This window comes from Rhinopithecus bieti, unplaced genomic scaffold, assembly GCF_001698545.2.
Source record: "Rhinopithecus bieti isolate Rb0 unplaced genomic scaffold, ASM169854v2 scaffold_35859, whole genome shotgun sequence".
NCBI classification, from domain to species: Eukaryota; Metazoa; Chordata; class Mammalia; order Primates; family Cercopithecidae; genus Rhinopithecus; species Rhinopithecus bieti.
Genome location: NW_016814962.1, coordinates 715,002 through 721,216, shown reverse-complemented (window position 1 = coordinate 721,216; position 6,215 = coordinate 715,002). Strand labels below are relative to the sequence as shown.

General features: G+C 44.4%; 1 long non-coding RNA gene across 1 annotated transcript; it reads right to left on the bottom strand.

The window, feature by feature from the left end:
• Nucleotides 1-620: 620 nt before the first annotated feature.
• LOC108515706 (uncharacterized) lies at nt 621-5,863 on the bottom strand. The gene is made up of 4 exons (XR_001881596.1): nt 5,330-5,863; nt 3,415-3,642; nt 1,677-1,842; nt 621-878 (listed from the first exon to the last, which is right to left on the bottom strand). It is a non-coding gene; the product is annotated as an uncharacterized LOC108515706 (long non-coding RNA).
• Between the last annotated feature and the right edge of the window lie 352 nt (nt 5,864-6,215).

Genomic DNA, 6,215 nt, shown 5'->3' with positions numbered 1-6,215 from the left:
GGAAGGACCACTCCACAAGATCTGTGTTTTGAACAATAATGCCTGTTGGAGAATGTGCAGTAGCAAAAGTCAAAAGTTGGAGTGGGGCTAAGTGATCTATTTACTTGTGCTGACCGAAATTTTTCTTCAACTAATTCAATTGCTTTAGTTGCCTCTGGAGTTAATGTTCTTTTACTATTCAATTCTGGATCCCCCCTCAAGCTAGAGAACAAATTTGACATGGCATAAGTAGGGGTGCCTAGAGTTGGCCGAATCCAATTAACATCTCCTAGCAATTTTTGAAAGTCATTTAATGTTTTTAATGTGTCTTTTCTTATTTCTATTTTTTGTGGTTTAATTTTCCTTTCCTCTACCTGCATTCCCAAGTAATGGAAAGGAGCGGAGGTTTGAATCTTATCAGATGCTATTGTCAGTCTCGTGTTTGCAACCTCTGTCTGCAGAAATGTGTAACAGTCAATTAATCTGTCTCTCGTTTTTGCAGCACACAAAATATCATCAACATAATGAATGATGTAACAGTCTGAAAATTTGTCTCTAACTGGCTGCAGAACTTGAGCTACAAAAGTCTGACAAATAATTGGACTATTAAGCATTCCCTGAGGCGAGACTTTCCACTGAAACCTGGTGGCTGGTTCTTTATTATTTATGGCTGATATAGTAAAAGCAAATGTTTCAAAATCCTGTTTTGCCAGAGGAATGGTAAAAAAGAGATCCTTCAGAGCAATTCTAATTAAAGGCCAATCTTCGGGAATCATGGCGGGAGAGGGCAGCCGCGTTGGAGAGGCCCCCATGGGTTGAATTACCCCATTAATGGCTCCTAAGTCAGTCAGCATGCGCCATCTGCCGGATTTTTTCTGAATTACAAACACTGGAGAATTCTAAGGAGAGAAAGTGGGTGAAACATGTCCTTTTTTAAATAGTTTTTGAACTATTTTATGTAGCACCCCCAACTTTTCCTTAGGGAGCAGCCACTGTTTGACCCAGACAGGATGCTGCAGGGCGAGTCTGAATTGCTCCTTCACCGTAGTGAACTGCATGTGGGCAATAATGGGCCCTGGGAGCCGAGTCGCAGAGAGCCTGGTTTCGGGCTCCCTCCCCCAGCACTCACTCTGCTGAGGAGGAGGTGGCCATCCTGGTTTTAGCCCTGATGACTTTGGGCCTTTTTTTTCTAATTTTAATGTTTCAGGATATATTATCTCCTGTCATTGATTGTAGTCAACATTTTGCGTTGACCGAGCCATGACAGACTCTGTTACACATTTACAATGTGAACTTTTCATTCCTTTCCGGAATTCTGCCCCTGCCTCTTCTTCACAATCTATTACACAGCTTTCAGGGGCATCAGAAACTGAAACACTATCTTCTCCTGTTTGAAACGGTTCTAAAGTTGCTTTAATAATGGCCCAATCATTCCATACCGTAAGTGGAATGATTTTACCTTCCCTACTTGCATGTTTTAACTCTTTGTCAATTTTTTCCCAATCTTTTAGATCTAAAGTTCCCTGTTCTGGAAACCATGGACAGAACTGTTCTATTGTTTGAGATAGTGTAATTAGATTTTGTGTAGAAGCTCTAACTCCCCCTCAAGAGAATTTTAATGAAACTGAGACAAGAGGCATATTTACTTTCAGTTTGTCCCATTGTTACCCTGGATTCCTCCAAGCGCACAAGCTTACCGCAAGGCTGACTGTGGACATACTCGGGAATCTCTCGTCGACTGTCCTCAACGCTCACGTTCTTAGCGTACCTTCACCCTGGAGAAAGGCACCCACGTTGGGCGGCAGATGAAGGGGACCAGCCCCTCCACACCTGTGGGTATTTCTCTTCAGGCGGGATGAGAGACTGAGAGAAGAAATAAGACACAGAGACAAAGTCTAGAGAAAGAACAGTGGGCCCAGGAGACCGGCGCTCAGCATACGGGGGACTTGTACTGACACCGGTCTCTCAGTTCCCTCAGTGTTTGTTGATTACTATGTTCACTGTCTCAGCAAGTGGAATGCGGTAGGAAAGCAGGGTGATAGTGGGGAGAAGGTCAGCAAGAAAACATGTGAGCAAAGGAATCTGTGTCACAAGTAAGTTCAAGGGAAGGTACCCTGGATGTGCACGTAGGCCAGATTTATGCTTTTCTCCACCCAAACATCTCAGTGGAGTAAAGGATAACAAAGGAGCATTGCTGCCAACATGTCTCGCCTCCCGCCACAGGGCGGTATTGCTCCTATCTCAGAAGTGAACAAACGTACAATTGGGTTTTATACTGAGACATTCAGTTCCCAGGGGCAGGCAGGAGGCAGAGGCCTTCCTCTTTTACTAATTCTCCTCAGCACAGACCCTTCACAGGTTTCCGTCTGGGGGACAGTCAGGTCTTTCCCATCCCACGAGGCCATATTTCAGGCTATCACATGGGGAGAAACCTTGGACAATACCCAGCTTTCCAGGGCAGATGTCCCTGTGGCTCTCCACAGTGCATTGTGCCCCTGGTTTATCGAGAATGGAGAATGGCGATGACTTTTACCAAGCATACTGCCTGTAAACATTTTGTTAACAAGGCACATCCTCCACAGCCCTAGATCTCTTAAACCTTGATTCCATACAACACATGTTTTTGTGAGCTCAAGGTTGGGGCAAAATTACAGATTAACAGCATCTCGGGACAAAGCAATTGTTCAGGGTACAGGACAAAATGGAGTTTCTTATGTCTTCCTTTTCTACATAGACACAGTAACAGTCTGATCTCTCTTTTCCCTACAAATTCAAGATCCAGTCCAGTGTGCAGATAAATAACAAAACCTCGTAAACAATGAACAGGGCTGAAATCTCATCATGGTGCCCTGCAGTTTTCCATTGAGTCATTTTTTTCTCCACAGTCACTCCCATGTTTCTATAAATGTTGATCCAAATAGGAGTGATATGTTTGCAAAATAAGTCTAGTTTCACTAAATTTGGCCTGATTGTTTATATAAGTGCAACAAGAAGCAATTGACCACACTGGCTCTCTTTAAATTTGCTTTGCTGGAGACAGGACGCGGTGGCTCACGCCTGTAATCCCAGTACTTTGGGAGGCCGAGGAGGAAGAATCATGAGGTCAGGCGTTCGAGACCAGTCTGCCCAACATAGTGAAACCCTGTCTCTACTAAAAATTAAAAAAAATTAGTTGGGTGTGGTGGTGTGCACTTCTAATCCCAGCCACTCGGGAGGCCAAGGCAGGAGAATCATGTGAACCCAGCAGGCGGAGGTTGCACCAAGCCGAGATCACGCCATTGCACTCCAGCCTGGGTGCCAGAATGAGACTCTGCTCAAAAAAAACAAAAATTGCTTTGCTGGAGCTTTTCATAAAGAATCTCAGATTAAACTGTAAAGCCTCCTGAGGCTGGGAAGTCGCACCAAGAACTTGCCATCTGACTTGGCACTCGGTACCTGTAGATCTGGATGAATTCCTTTCTTCTCACAGTCCCCAAAATGCCCTGAGGTTGCTGGGCTGCTTTACTCAACCTGCAAGACCGGGAACCCTCAAGCCAGTTTTCCAAGTGGGGTTTATCAGCTCCATAAAGTCAACCCTCGTTCCTTAAAGCTGTGTGGCCATATCTGAAGATATGACGTTCCAGTCAAAGCCTTGGTAATATCATCAGTGTCTGTGATTGTGCCCTGTTACAAGGAGAACAGATTCTTATTGAACTTTTATAAATAATTCTATCGTCATAAAAACAAGTGTAGGGAAAAGAAAAAGAGATCAGACTGTTACTGTGTCTATGTAGAAAAGGGAGACATAAGAAACTCCATTTTGATCTGTACTAAGAAAAATTGTTTTCCCTTGAGATGCTGTTAATCTGTAACTTTAGCCCCAGCCCTGTGCTCACAGAAACACGTGCTGTATGGAATCAAGGTTTAAGGGATGAGGGCTGTGCAGGCTGTGCCTTGTTAACAATATGTTTACAGGCAGTGTGCTGGGTAAAAGTCATCGCCAGTCTCCATTCTCGATTAACCAGGGGCACAATGCACTGCGGAAGGCCGCAGGGACCTCTGCCCGAGAAAGCCTGGGTACTGTCCAAGGTTTCCCCCACTGAGACAGCCTGAGATATGGCCTCGAGGGAGGGGAAAGACCTGACTGTCCCCCAGCCCGACACCCATAAAGGGTCTGTGCTGAGGAGGGTTAGTGAAAGAGGAAGGGCTCTTGCTGTTGAGATAAGAGGAAGGCCACTGTCTCCTGCACGTCCCTGGGAATGGAATGTCTCGGTGTAAAACCTGATCGTACATTCGTTCTATTCTGAGATAGGAGAACACTACCCTGTGGCTGGAGATGAGATATGCTGGCAGCAATGCTACTCTGTTACTCTTTACTACAGCGAGATGTTTGGGTGGAGAGAAGCATAAATCTGGCCTACATGCACATCTGGGCATAGTACCTTCCCTTGAACTTATTTGTGACACAGATTCCTTTGCTCACATGTTTTCCTGCTGACCTACTCCCCACTATCACCTTGTTCTCCTGCCACATTCCCCTTGCCAAGATAGTGAAAATAGCAGTCAATAAATACTGAGGGAACTCAGACACTGAGGCCAGTGCGGGTCCTCTGTATGCTGAGCGCCGGTCCCCTGGGCCCACTCTTCTTTTTCTACACTTTGTGTCTTCTTTCTTTTCTCAATCTCTCGTCCCACCTGACGAGAAATACCCACAGGTGTGGAGGGGCTGGCTGCCCTCAATAAGAACACTCACTATTCGTTTTGGGGTTCTGGAGGGATTAGGAAGGGAGAAAATACTTGTTTCATCTCTGTTCGCAAAGGTGTAACTTACCAAATTGCTGTAAACTATTGACAGCTTAAGGGAAAAAAAGTTTTCTAAAATCTGGAAAACAAAACATTAAAGAACCAGCAATATTTCCAACAAAAGTCATTTAAAATTATCCTCAGCTGGGTGCAGTGGCTCACACCTGTAATCCCAGCACTTTGGGAGGCCAAGGCCGGCAGATCATGAGGTCAGGAGTTTGAGACCAGCCTGAACAACATGGTGAAACCCTGTCTCTACTAAAAATACAAAAAAATTAGCTGGGCACGGTGGTGCATGCCTGTAATCCCAGCTGCTCAGGAGGCTGAGGCAGGGGAATCACTTGAACCCGGGAGGTGGAGGTTGCAGTGAGCCAAGATCACGCCATTGTACTCCACCGAGATTGCGCCATTGCACTCCAGCATGGGCAACAGAGTGAAACTCCATCTCAAAAACAAAAATTATCCTGATTGGTTCATTCAGTCCCATGTAATTAAATCTTGTTCTGTTTGTGCTGGATTAGTAGTTTCATGACATTAGTTTTCTCATTCCATTTCTGAAAATTCTTACACAGTCCAATGGTAGAATCTTAAAGCCATCAGCAGCAGTCTGTATTTCGGAGTAACTGTCAGAGTCTTTTTCATGAATCTCCTTGAAGAAGAAGCCACTTTTGTCTGTAGCTAATTGCAAATGACTTTAGAAAAGAATCAAAGGAAAACAGTAACTGAATGGCAAAGGCTTAAAATGGCCATTTTTAAAGATGTGATGAGAGTTCATTATAATAATGATACAACTGACAAGGAAATCTGGTTATTTCTGTAACATACAACACTTTAACACAATATCTGAAATTATGGCTGATAAAATTACACCAGGACCTATCAGATTTCTGGGATTTCCACATAATTTCTGAGGCACTCATTAATAACATTTCCAAAAATATAATTTAAAGATGTAGCATCAAATACTATTTGCTTTCCTTATAACTTTATAATGTTTTCCTTATAACTTTACTTATCAAATAAGCCCAGTTAGACCAGGCGCAGGGGCTCATGCCTGTAATCCCAGCACTTTGGGAGGCTGGGGTGAGCAGGTCACCTGAGGTCATGAGTTTGAGACCAGCCTGGCCAACATGGCAAAACCCCATCTCTACTAAAAATACAAAATTTAGCTGGGCGTGATGGCACACACCTGTAGTTCCAGCTACTTGGGAGGCTGAGGCACAAGAATCACTTGAACCCGTGAGGCAGAGGTTGCAGTGAGCCGAGATCTCACCATTGCACTCCAGCCTGGGAGACAGAGCAAGAGTCTGTCTCAAAAAAAAAAAAAGCCTAATTAGTTTAAAATCTCTTTTTTTTTTTGAGACAGGCTCTTGCTCTGTCACACAGGCTGGAATACAGTGGTGCAACCATGGCTAACTGCAGCCTCCACCTTTCAAGCTCATGCTATCCTCCCA